At 47.6% G+C, this 12,811-nt stretch overlaps 1 protein-coding gene across 3 annotated transcripts in view; it reads left to right on the top strand.

Annotated features, from left to right (window-relative positions):
* The window catches only part of EXTL3 (exostosin like glycosyltransferase 3), a 187,480-nt gene that overhangs the window by 63,675 nt on the left and 110,994 nt on the right, over positions 1 to 12,811 (top strand). For all 3 annotated transcript variants that reach the window (XM_053383782.1, XM_053383783.1, XM_053383781.1), the window contains exon 2: positions 6,140 to 6,269. The gene's annotated coding sequence lies outside the window, so the exon portion shown is untranslated. The remainder of the gene's footprint in view (positions 1 to 6,139; positions 6,270 to 12,811) is intronic.

The following is a 12,811-nucleotide window of genomic DNA, read 5'->3' as shown; positions in this document are numbered from 1 at the left end:
AGCACCTTTTGTTGTTGCTGTTTAGTCGTTTAGTCGTGTCCGACTCTTCGTGACCCCATGGACCAGAGCACGCCAGGCACTCCGGTCTTCCACTGCCTCCCGCAGTTTGGTCAAACTCATGCTGGTAGCTTCGAGAACACTGTCCAACCATCTCGTCCTCTGTCATCCCCTTCTCCTTGTGCCCTCCATCTTTCTCAACATCAGGGTCTTTTCCAGGGAGTCTTCTCTTCTCATGAGGTGGCCAAAGTATTGGAGCCTCAGCTTCAGGATCTGTCCTTCCAGTGAGCACTCAGGGCTGATTTCCTTCAGAATGGAGAGGTTTGATCTTCTTGCAGTCCATGGGACTCTCAAGAGTCTCCTCCAGCACCATAATTCAAAAGCATCAATTCTTTGGCGATCAGCCTTCTTGATGGTCTAGCTCTCACTTCCATACATCTCTACTGGGAAAACCATAGCTTTTACTATACAGACCTTTGTTGGCAAGGTGATGTCTCTACTTTTAAGTAGCACCTTAGAGACCAACTAAGTTTGCTATTGGTATGAGCTTTCGTGTGCATGCACACGTCTTCAGATACGCTGTCAGAACGTTTTCCCTGATGTTTAGTCAGCCGTTGGTTCGAGTCCTACCTTCCAGAGCAGGAGAAAAGAAGCTCACTCCATCTTCCTTAAGATATTTGAAGATGGCTATCACATCTACACAGGACGCGGGTGGCGCTGTGGTCTAAACCACTGAGCCTAGGACTTGCCGATCAGAAGGTTGGCGGTTCGAATCCCCGCGACGGAGTAAGCGGCCGTTGTTCGGTCCCAGCTCCTGCCAACCTATCAGGACCCCACGTCAAAGTGCAAGTAGATAAATAGGTACCGCTCCGGTGGGAAGGTAAACGGCGTTTCTGTGCGCTGCTCTGGTTTGCCAGAAGTGGCTTAGTCATGCTGGCCACATGACCCAGAAGCTGTACGCCGGCTCCCTCAGCCAATAAAATGAGATGAGCGCCGCAACCCCAGAGTCGTCTGTGACTGGACCTAACGGTCAGGGGTCCCTTTACCTTTACCTTTATCACATCTACTCTCAGTCTCCTCTTTTCCAGGCTAAGCATATTCCGCTCCTGTACAGCACATTGGTCTCAGTATGAATATTGCTGCAGCTGTTCCTTAAATTAGGCTTCTAGCCCTTATGAAGTAATGAAACATGCAGTTTTGATTTCGGGTGCAGGACGCTGAACTAAGCCAATGGAGGACATCTTGCGTGGTGAAATAAAGGCTGTTTAGATTCCGATTGTGCAGAATATGTGGGCAGTCTTAATTCTAGGTTGCCGGCAGCTTGAAAAAAGAATTGAGGATTTTATCTCATTAATAGGGTGGCGGGAGAGGAGTAAATGCCACCCAGGAAAGTGCTGGTTTTGTTTGCTCCTTATTGGAAAGGGAAGCAGTTCCCATCGTTTCAGGATTACAAGGGCTGCTGTAAGGGTTGAAGGGAACAATTGGGTCAAGAGGCTCTTTAACAAAAAAAAATATATATTAGGGATTAGCAACGGATCAAGCATCTGAAACTGGGCTGAAACAGAAAGCAAGAATCCCGGCTGACGTGCTCGTACCCGCTGTGCAACTAAGCTCTGCTTAGCAGTCCCATCAACAACTCTCTGCACTGGGGTCAGTTGATTAGCTATCAAGGGAGCGTTTAGGCTAGTAGCAGAGCTTGGGAATCTAAGGTAAAGGGACCCCTGACCATTAGGTCCAGTCGTGGCCAACTCTGGGGTTGCGGTGCTCATCTAACTTTACTGGCCGAGGGAGCCGGCGTACAGCTTCCAGGTCATGTGGCCAGCATGACTAAGCCGCTTCTGGCGAACCAGAGCAGCGCACGGAAATGCCGTTTACCTTCCCGCCAGAGTGGTACCTATTTATCTACTTGCACTTTGACGTGCTTTCGAACTGCTAGGTTGGCAGCAGCTGGGACCGAGCAACGGGAGCGCACCCCGTTGCGGAGATTCGAACCGCTGACCTTCTGATCCACGGCTGTGCTGGCTAGGGCTGATGGAAGTTGAAGTTCAAAACATGCAGAGGGCACCAGGTTGGGAAAGGCTGGGCTTTAGATATGGCTGGGCTTCCGTAGCTCTGAACTTTGCAATCCCAGCCGAATCTCCTAATCTTCCTCTCTCCCTGCCCTCAGAGCTTATCCTGCACGATCTCTTTGTCCAAATCCGGTTGGTTGCAAAGGCGGCGAGAAATAAATGGTAAAACCCTGTGTTGAAAAATGGATCTCTGCTCTTGTCACTTGGCAAAACAGTTCTAGACGTGGTGAGTGAATTCTGAGGCCAGGGTATTGCCTCTGTCCCACGGATGAGCCTTTGTGGCGCTTGATGGATTGCGTATCTGCTCAGGAAAAAAGACAAAAACACTTTTCCTCTGCTTGCCGTGTCAACGATTTGTGCATCAAACAACCCAGCCCCTTTTTCTGACACAGTACATACAGCTGTAAATATTGTCTCTCCAAATTCCTAGCATTTTGCTGTGGTTTTTGTTGTTGCAATCAGAGCCTGTTGCCTGCCTGTTCTGTGACTCATCATTTAATATCAGTTCTTCTGGCTTGGGGGGGCTCTGTGGGCTGGCTAAACATATGGAGACTTTTTGCCACCGTTAATCTAAAGACTCCAAACTGATGCGTCCACCATCAAAGGCATGGCCTGCTTCCATGCACTTACTGGAGTAATGCTGAAATAGGATAAAAAGGGATTGGGCGTTAGCTTCTGTTGCGAAACTGTGATTAAATCAGAGATTTGTCTCTAGTGTTAAGAGGAGCTTCCAGAGAAAGGAACAAATGGATATGTGTTGTTTCTGAAATCGGAGAAGGAAATTTAGCGCTGCTTGAACCTGCTAATGGGCTTCTACAGGCATTCTATAGATCTCGTTTGGACTTCAGGCAGAGTATTTATTTGAATTTATTTCATAAAATTCACAAACTGATGGATTGTAAAGTTAATAATAATAATAATTTCTCAGAGCTGTTTACAAAGAGAATAAAACTATAAAATTATCAGTAGAAGCAATCCTTTCAAACATTCGAAAGATAAAACCAGCAATAAACTCAAAGCAAATTAAAGCATACATCAGCATTCTACATGCCTGGGTAGGCTTGTCTAAACAAGAATGATTTTAGCAGGCACCGAAAAAGAGGTCAGTGAAGACCTGGTGTCTATAGGCAGGGAGTTCCAGAGCTACACATTATGACTTGTCTCGGAATATAGGCTGCTTCTCAACATTTGCAAAAATTAGGTAAAGGTAAAGGGACCCCTGACTGTTAGGTCCAGTCGTGGCCGAATCTGGGATTGTGGCGCTCATCTCGCTTTATTGGCTGAGTGAGCCGGCGTACAGCTTCCGGGTCATGTGGTCAACATGACTAAGCTGCTTCAGGCAAACCAGAGCAGCGCACGGAAACACTGTTTACCTTCCCGCCAGAGCGGTACCTATTTATCTACTTGCACTTTGACGTGCTTTTGAACTGCTAGGTTGACAGGAGCAGGGCACAAGCAACGGGAGCTCACCCCGCCACGGGGATTCGACTCGCCTACCTTGCGATCGACAAGCCCTAGGCTCTGTGGTTTAAACCACAGCGCCACCTGCGTCCCTATTTGCAAAAATTACGAGGAAATAAATAAATTTATATGTTTAAAATCTAATTGGAGTTGCTGTGCGCACGCACAACCACACACACAGTCAAAGTGCTCTTTATAAGTAATAGCAGGCGAAGCAGCACCGAGGGATGTTCTGTAACTTCAGTGGATGAAGAAGAAGAGTTTGGATTTGATACCCCGCTTTATCACTACCCGAAGGAGACTCAAAGCGGCTAACATTCTCCTTTCCCTTCCTCCCCCACTACAAACACTCTGTGAGGTGAGTGGGGCTGAGAGACTTCAGAGAAGTGTGACTAGCCCAGCAGCTGCATGTGGAGGAGCGGGGACGCGAACCCGGTTCACCAGATTACAAGTCCACTGCTCTTAACCACTACACCACACTGGCTCTCATGAGATGGGCAGGGATGCTGAACACCCCCTCTCCTATTGCTTAGCACTTCCCTATCCCCCTTATTTCTTAGCCTGGCTCTGGAGCAGGAAGAGGCGGTTGTCTGGGGAACGTAGGTATAGGATGGAGGGACCCTACCCACAACCTGTCGCCTGCTTCTCTGTTCGAAAAAGCTGCTCCCCCCACTGTGGCACACAGCGCCATCAGTGTGCATAGTTTGCTTATCAGAGTTATTTTGAGCTAGGAGATACAGAAGGGAGGAGATTTCCCCAAAGGAATGTAGATTAGGTATTCATTCTTTCAACAGCTGCTAGATTGGCTGTTGTGTTAAATACTGAAAATCCAGGAGAGGCTTATCGGTGGGGGAAAATACTTGCACAATGCGTGGGAGATTTTTTTTATGTATATAATGGGAAGGAAACTCTTCATTCCATGAAGCTGAAGGGAGCGCATGTGAGAGAGAGCATTTTTTTATAATTCCAAACTGGGCACTTTCCTTCCTGGAACAGGAGATGGTTACAATTTAGAATCATAGAATTGTAGTAGTAAGAAGAAGAAGAAGAAGAAGAAGAAGAAGAAGAAGGAGGAGGAGGAGGAGGAGGAGGAGGAGGAGGAGGAGGAGGAGGAGGAGGAGGAGAATTGTTTATTATTTATACCCTGCCCATCTGGCTGGGCTTCCCCAGCCACTCTAGGCCACTCTGGGCAGCTTCCAAGAAAATATCAAAATACTGTAATGCACCAAACATTAAAAGCTTCCCTAAACAGGGCTGCCTTCAGATGTCTTCTAAAAGTCTGGTAGTTGTTGTTCTCTTTGACATCTGGTGGGAGGGCGTTCCACAGGGCGGGCGCCATTACCGAGAAGGCCCTCTGCCTGGTTCCACGTAACCTCACTTCTCGCAGTGAGGGAAACACCAGAAGGCCCTCGGCGCTGGACCTCAGTGTCCGGGCAGAACGATGGGGGTGGAGACGCTCCTTCAGGTATACTGGACCGAGGCTGTTTGGGACTTTCAAGGTCAGCACCAACACTTTGAATTGTGCTCAGAAACATACTGGGAGCCAATGCAAGTCTTTCAAGACCGGTGTTATGTGGAGTTGGAAACGATCCAGAGAGTCATCGAGTCCAATCCCCTGCAATGTAGGAATCTCAACTAAAGCATCCACATGACAGATGGCTATCCAAAGTTCTCCAAGGACGGAGAGTCCACAGTCTCCTGAGGGTGTCCATTCCATAGATGGACAGCTCTTGCGGTCAGAAAGTTCTTCCTGATATTGAGTTGGGGGTCTCCTTTCTTGTAACTTGACTTAGTTGGTTTGAGTTCTACCTTCCAGAGCAGCAAAAAACAAGCTTGCTCCATCCTCCATGTGGCAGCCATGATGGCTCTCATATCTCCTCTTCTCCAGGCTAAACATATTTTAAAAGTACAGTTGTCATTGGAATGGTTTATTTTTGCCCCAAATGCTTTCTTGCCCAGAGTTTGTAGTTGCTTTGCATCTTAAAGGTAAAGGGACCCCTGACCATTAGGTCCAGTCGTGACCGACTCTGGGGTTGCAGCGCTCATCTCGCTTTCAGGCCGAGGGAGCAGGCGTACAGCTTCTGGGTCATGTGGCCAGCATGACTAATCCGCTTCTGGCGAACCAGAGCAGTGCATGGAAATGCCGTTTACCTTCCTGCCGGAGCGGTACCTATTTATCTACTTGCACTTTGACGTGCTTTCGAACTGCTAGGTTGGCAGGAGCAGGGACCGAGCAACGGGAGCTCACCCCGTCGAGGGGATTCGAACCGCCAACCTTCTGACCGGCAAGCCCTAGGCTCTGTGGTTTAGACCACAGTGCCACCCACGTCCTGTGCGGAATTGCATCTTAAGCATGTATTAAAACTTTTGGATCTTCATCCTTGTCATTGAGAAATGCACTTGGACGGTCTGTGTGGGTTTTTCTATTCCACAGGCCATTATTATCTCCACCGTGTTCTTCCATTACTGTTCAAGCAGCCCAACTGCTGACTCACTCTAGTTGCCATGTGTTTATCCGTCCATATATGTGTGTGCCTATCAACTGCCTTCAGAGAATACTACTTTCTCTATCTTTCCTTCATTATCTCCCCTTTTTTTAACTCTTCTTGCAGCTGATCCTGTTGATAATCCATAAAATCCTGTTCCTGGTGGGAAATCTGGACATTAAAAGTTTTTCCAGTGTTTCATCCAGTGCACAGATTGGAGGCTCTTTCCGGGTTGCAGGGTGGTCACAAAATTGAGGTAAGGTGAAATTCTGTCTCTTAAGTGAGCTGGTTTCTTTGCAGCATCTGTCTTTATGCAAAAATGAGATTGACTTTTTCAGTCTGCTACATTCCCATGAGAAGAAGTCACACACAAATAATGAAATGCATATTTGCAAAAATAATAATAATTGCTTTTCTATTGATCAACAGCAAATCTACCCTGCTAAAGTACAGTGGTACCTCGGGTTAAGTACTTAATTCGTTCCGGAGGTCCGTACTTAACCTAAAACTGTTCTCAACCTGAAGCACCACTTTAGCTAATGGGGCCTCCTCCTGCTGCCGCGCCGCCGGAGCACGATTTCTGTTCTCATCCTGAAGCAAAGTTCTTAACCTGAAGCACTATTTCTGGGTTAGCGGAGTCTGTAACCTGAAGCATATGTAACCTGAAGCGTATGTAACCCGAGGTACCACTGTATAAAGTCCTCCATTTGTCTTGTAACTGCTACTTGGTTGCATTCCCTCTGTTACCCAAAGGTGGATCCACCGTTTACCTTTCCTGCAACTACTGTTGCATTAAAGAGCCCACCTACGGTATATTTTGAAACTAATCACCATTAATAATAGTTTTTGATTTTCTTCTTTGGCGATCACTCATAGCCGAGTAAGATTGTCTTCCATAAACACGGTTTTAACAATGAGTCTGTAAGTGACTGTGGAGGCCAATTCTGGATCCACACATCCTTCCACAGTGGGGACATTGGTATCCGGGCGGGAGTTGATCATGGTGTGGATTTGCCAAGCATGCCTTCCTCTTAGCACGTTTCTCCCTTGCGTCCAGAGTTAGAATGTCTTCAAAGCCCATGACGCCTTTGGTAAAGGCTGTTCTCCAATTGGAGCGCTCGCAGGCCAGTGTTTCCCAACTGTTAGTGTTTATACTACATTTTTAAAGATTTGCCTTGAGACAGTCTTTAAACCTCTTTTGTTGATCACCAGCTTTACGCTTTCCATTTTTAAGTTTGGAATAGCTTTGGAAGACGATAATCAGGTATCCAAACAACATGTCCAGTCCATAGGTGAACTAATACCAGTGTATCGAAAATAGCAAAGATCACAAGTGTTGAAGCAATGATTCTTCAACATCAACTTGGTTGATGTTGTTTTTTATTTATTTAGACCCTCTTAGACAACTGATTGGAAAGGTTAATATATTAGCTTAATATCCCACCTAGTTTGCATGCCGATACCCATAGCTTCGCGGTTGGCACGCAGGCAGGTGAAAGCTGCACTTTTGAGAACTAATATACTCAGCAAACTTTTTCAGCAGGGGGCCAATCCACTGTCCCTCAGACCTTGTGGGGGGCTAGACTATATTTTGGAAAAATAATAATGAACGAATTCCTATGCCCCACAAATAACCCAGAGATGCATTTTAAACAAAAGGACACATTCTACTCATGTAAAAACACGCTGATTCCCAGACTGTCCGCGGGCTGGATTTAGAAGGCAATTGGGCCAGATCCGGCCCCCGGGCCTTAGTTTGCCTACCCATGTACTCAGGTACGTAGAGCTCTTTGTGTTCTTCTCATACCAGCTACCCCCCCCCCAATTTAAATAAATGTTTCTAGGCCTCATGGTTGCAGGTATAAGGCTGACAATTACAATGGCTGCCCAGGGAATTTTCAGAAGTACTAAAGTGTGTGAGAGCATGACATTCGGGGATAAGGTGGTGAGGTGTTGTTGCTCGAAGTAGCTTTTCTCCTCTCGCCACAACTAGTGAAAACTGGGTGAGTTTTGCAGGGTGTTTGGACCGATCGCCTTTCAGCTCTGCTATTTTGGTGATAACCTTTTCCTCCTCCTTGTGGAGAGATGGAGGCGCATTTATATTCATTGGGCTTGAAATTGCTGTGATAAATAGAGGTTACTGGCGTTCTTATGAGCTGGCCTGACTGCTTCCTGGGGTCTGCAGTAGGCTGAATTCCTACGAAACTCCTTACGCTTTTGTTCCCTTCCTTTCTCCTGCCTGATTCGGAGCTCATTAGAGCCCACCTGCCACACCTTTGAACAGAAGGCGGAGACCATGGGGACAGAATAGGAAACTGCACCCTGGAGGGCCCAGTGACTTTGGACAATAACCTCAACTTCCCACGGCAGTTTTCCATTGTCTGAAGTAATTTTTGATTGAACAGGAGGACTAACGGTCAAGTGGTGCGTGGTGGGTTCCCCCCCGAAACCTTTTGCCATTGCTTGTTACATTTTGACGGGAATGCCCATTTAGATTGGGGGATAGCAGGGCCACCCACCACCCATTTTCCACATTTTCTTCCTTGGCTCCAGGCGTAACGGCCAGTTGGAAGACAAGCAGGGGCTATTCTGGAAGTTGCAGCTACACCTGACCTACCTTCCTGATTAGGAGACCGCTGTAAGCGGACGAAAACATTAGCAGGATTTTAATAACGCTTGTAATGTAACAATTACTATGGATAATATGGACAGGTACAGAAATATGGTCTATGAAACAACGTGCAGTGGGGAATGATGACAATGAGACCGATGGAGGGGATGGGGGAAAGTCTAGAAATTCAGAGAAAGCTCTAAATGTGGGGTGGGGTTTGGTATTATTATAATTTTACGCTTGTAAAATATGGTTACCAGATTTATTTCAATGAATCTGGGGACACTTTTTTTTTTTTTGAAGCTGAGTAGCAACAGGGAGTGAGTGGTGGAGATGGTGAGGCAAAAGACCCTGGGCCCAAGCACACAGGCATATTGTATAAAGGCTCAAAGCCCTTCTTTCGCACCCTGTGAAACATAAATGTGCAGAGTTTTAAAAAACTGCTCAACAGCTACCCGCCCGTGACTCCCAAGACTCCCCCAATCTCCTTCCCCCTTTGTTTTGACTGATTGGGCTTCCCCCGATCTGTCAAAACAAAGGGGGAGGGGGGCAGGAGATCTGTACCGCCAGACATCCCCGGTTCCCCTTCTGCAGAGGCAGCAGCAGTGAGCAGCTTCTGAAGCCAGCCGGAGCCAACTGCACTACCAGGCAGGCTACGGGCTGCTGAGACTGCCGCTGCCACGTTTCCCGGGGACAGATTTGCAAATTGTCGGACACTGACAAACTGGAACGTGTCCAGAGGAGGGCAACCAAAATGGTCAAAGGCCTGGAAACGATGCCTTATGAGGAACAGCTAAGGGAGCTGGGCATGTTTAGCCTGGAGAAGAGGAGGTTAAGGGGTGATATGATAGCCATGTTCAAATATATAAAAGGATGTCACATAGAGGAGGGAGAAAGGTTGTTTTCTGCTGCTCCAGAGAAGCGGACACAGGGAAATGGATCCAAACTACAAGAAAGAAGATTCCACCTAAACATTAGGAAGAACTTCCTGACAGTAAGAGCTGTTTGACAGTGGAATTTGCTGCCAAGGAGTGTGGTGGAGTCTCCTTCTTTGGAGGTCTTTAAGCAGAGGCTTGACAACCATATGTCAGGAGTGCTCTGATGGTGTTTCCTGCTTGGCAGGGGGTTGGACTCAATGGCCCTTGTGGTCTCTTCCAACTCTATGATTCTATGATTCTAAATCCGGGGACTGTCCCTGGGAACCGGGGACAGCTGGTAACCCTATTGTAAAATCAAATAAAAATTACAGTGGTACCTCAGGTTAAGAACTTAATTCGTTCCGGAGGTCTGTTCTTAACCTGAAGCACCACTTTAGCTAATGGGGCCTCCTGCTGCCGCCGCGCGATTTCTTTTCTCATCCTGAAGCAAAGTTCTTAACCCGAGGTAATATTTCTGGGTTAGTGGAGTCTGTAACCTGAAGCGTATGTAACCCGAGGTACGACTGTATTTTCAAAAGTGCAAAAAAAGAAAGAAAGAAAACTGCTTTCCTGAAAAAAGCAGCCCTGTTCAGATACGCTGAACATGTCCTTTTAGAGTGCTCTTCACTGCACAGAAACGCCAGCTTTCTCAGAGTGCACATTTGGGGACTGACCTAGGAGGAAACAAGAATAGCCAATCTCAGTAGGGATAGTGTGTTGATGTGGTACAGAATGCCGACGTTGCACCGTGGGATCTGTGGGGGGTGGGGGGAAATAACATGAAAAGGAGAGGATGTGTAGCTGGGGTCTTTTACCATTGGCCTGAGGGTTTGATGGGAAAGGCATGGATTTGTGGGGTGTGGGAGAGTGTTGAGCGTTGACATTGGATCCAGGCCAAGTAAGATGACCGGGGGAGGGGGAGGGGCAGATTTCAATGCAGTGGAAACAAAAGACTCTCCTGGGCAGCATGAATGTGAGGAAAGGGAAACGGCATGGCCTCTTCTCTCTGTAATTCCCCCCAGGGTGTCGTACAATGCACTCTCCCGCTTCCGCAGGATATCCCATTGTAGATCCCAGGGGCCTTCATTCTGTACGGCTTGGAATGCCCTCTGTGGGGCATTCGTCCCGGGTGTCAGGCCTGCTTCCAAAACTCCCCTGGATCAGATCTGAGAATCGAGCAGAACCCCCACGGGCTAAAGTAGCCACTCCTCCCCACCCCAAGCTCAGTTTATCCAAATAAATATATTGGAAGGAGCGTCTCCACCCTGGACACCGGGGTCCACCTCTGAGGGTCTTCTGGTGGTTCCCTCCCTGCAAGAAGTGAGGTGACAGGGGACCAGGCAGAAGAGGGCCTTCTCAGTGGTGGCACCCACCCTGTGGAACGCTCTCCCATCAGATGTCAATAAAGAACTATCATATTTTTCGCCCTATAGGACGCACTTTTTCCCCTCCAAAAATGAAGGGGAAATGTGTGTGCGTCCTGTGGGGCAGATGCAGGCTTTTGCTGAAGCCTGGAGAGCAAGAGGGGTCGGTGCGCACCGACCCCTCTCGCTCTCCAGGCTTCAGGAAGCTATCCGCAAGCCGTGGGAGAAATGCGCCGCCCAGGCTTTGGGCTTCGCGCAGCTCTCCGCAAGCCGTAGGAAGTCTCGCAGCTCTCCCATGGCTTGCAGAGAGCTGCCTGTTCTGGGGGCTGGGGTCGGGGGAAACTTGGGCTTCCCCAGCCCCGCGCCTGGGGGGGGGGAATTCTTTATCCCCTCCCCCCAAAAAATAGGTGCGCCCTATGGGCCAGTGCGCCCTATGGGGCAAAAAACACGGTACCTGACTTTTAGGAGACATCTGAAGGCAGCCCTGTTTAGGGAAGTTTTTAATGTTTGATAATGATAATTTATTATTTATACCCCACCCGGCCAGATGGGTGGGGTATAAATAATAAATTATCATTATCATCACCATAATCATCATTATTGTCATTATTAATATTATTATATCCAGTTGGGCTGATTGTGCTGTTGCTTGGATGTGGGTTCATTTTAGTCCCAAATAGGACTAATCTAGCCAGCTAGCGCTGGCGATCATCTAATGTTTATTGGATGGATTTCCCCCCTAAATTGATTTTTGAATTCTGAATTTATTGTTATTCACGTTTTGTACGTTTTTATTATTTTGCTTGCTTCTTCTCTTGAGTCCTTGTGTAAAAGTAAGGTGACACATGGCTTCGTGTCCTTGGACTGTTCTGTTGGCCTGTGGACAGACAAGAGTTAGGCTTGCCTTGAGAGAAGAACCCTGACCTCTCTGTGTGTTGTGTTGATTAGATGTTCTCCAGAAGGGCACACATTATTCCCCTTCATTAAAGCACATGACACAAAGATCACGCCTGTCCCGTACAGGAAGATGAAAATCTAGAATCCTGGTGCTCTGCATTCTTCATGGAGTTCTTCTGGTGTGAACATCTGCTTTCCCAACAACTCTGTTGGGGTTAGATAATGCCATTAAGGAGCACTATCTGAAATTCCAGCAATGACAAACCTAGACAGCATCTTAAAAAGTAGAGACATCACCTTGCCAACAAAGGTCTGTATAGTAAAAGCTATGGTTTTCCCAGTAGAGATGTATGGAAGCGAGAGCTAGACCATAAAGAAGGCTGATCGCCGAAGAATTGATGCTTTTGAATTCTGGTGCTGGAGAAGACTCTTGAGAGTCCCATGGACTGCAAGAAGATCAAACCTCTCCATTCTGAAGGAAATAAGCCCTGAGTGCTCACTGGAAGGACAGATCGTGAAGCTGAGGCTCCAATACTTTGGCCACCTCGTGAGAAGAGAAGACTCCCTGGAAAAGACCCTGATGTTGGGAAAGATGGAGGGCACAAGGAGAAGGGGACGACAGAGGACGAGATGGTGGGACAGTGTTCTCAAAGCTGCCAGCATGAGTTTGACCATCTGCGGGAGGCAGTGGAAGACAGGAGTGCCTGGCGTGCTCTGGTCCATGGGGTCACGAAGAGTCGGACACGACTAAACGACTAAACAACAACATCTGAAATTACACGAGTCCATGGCAGAATTGAAAATGAAAGCTTTGGTGTCCTAGAACTAAGACAAGCTCTGCGTCTGTTGGATAGAAGGACTGGTGTAGAGCGTCTATCGGTGCCAAGGAATGGCCAGAAAGTAAGTCCTACTCCAGTATCAAGAGTTCTGATGAAGCCAAGGAGATGTGTGCCTGATAAGCTTCTGGAGGGAAAGCCTGTGCCAGCTAATCTGAGCTTTGGAAAGAAGC

Source organism: Podarcis raffonei, chromosome 3 (genome assembly GCF_027172205.1).
Source record: "Podarcis raffonei isolate rPodRaf1 chromosome 3, rPodRaf1.pri, whole genome shotgun sequence".
In the NCBI taxonomy this organism is placed as follows: domain Eukaryota; kingdom Metazoa; phylum Chordata; class Lepidosauria; order Squamata; family Lacertidae; genus Podarcis; species Podarcis raffonei.
Note: the sequence above shows the minus strand (reverse complement) of the source record. Positions and strands in the feature narration are given on the sequence as shown.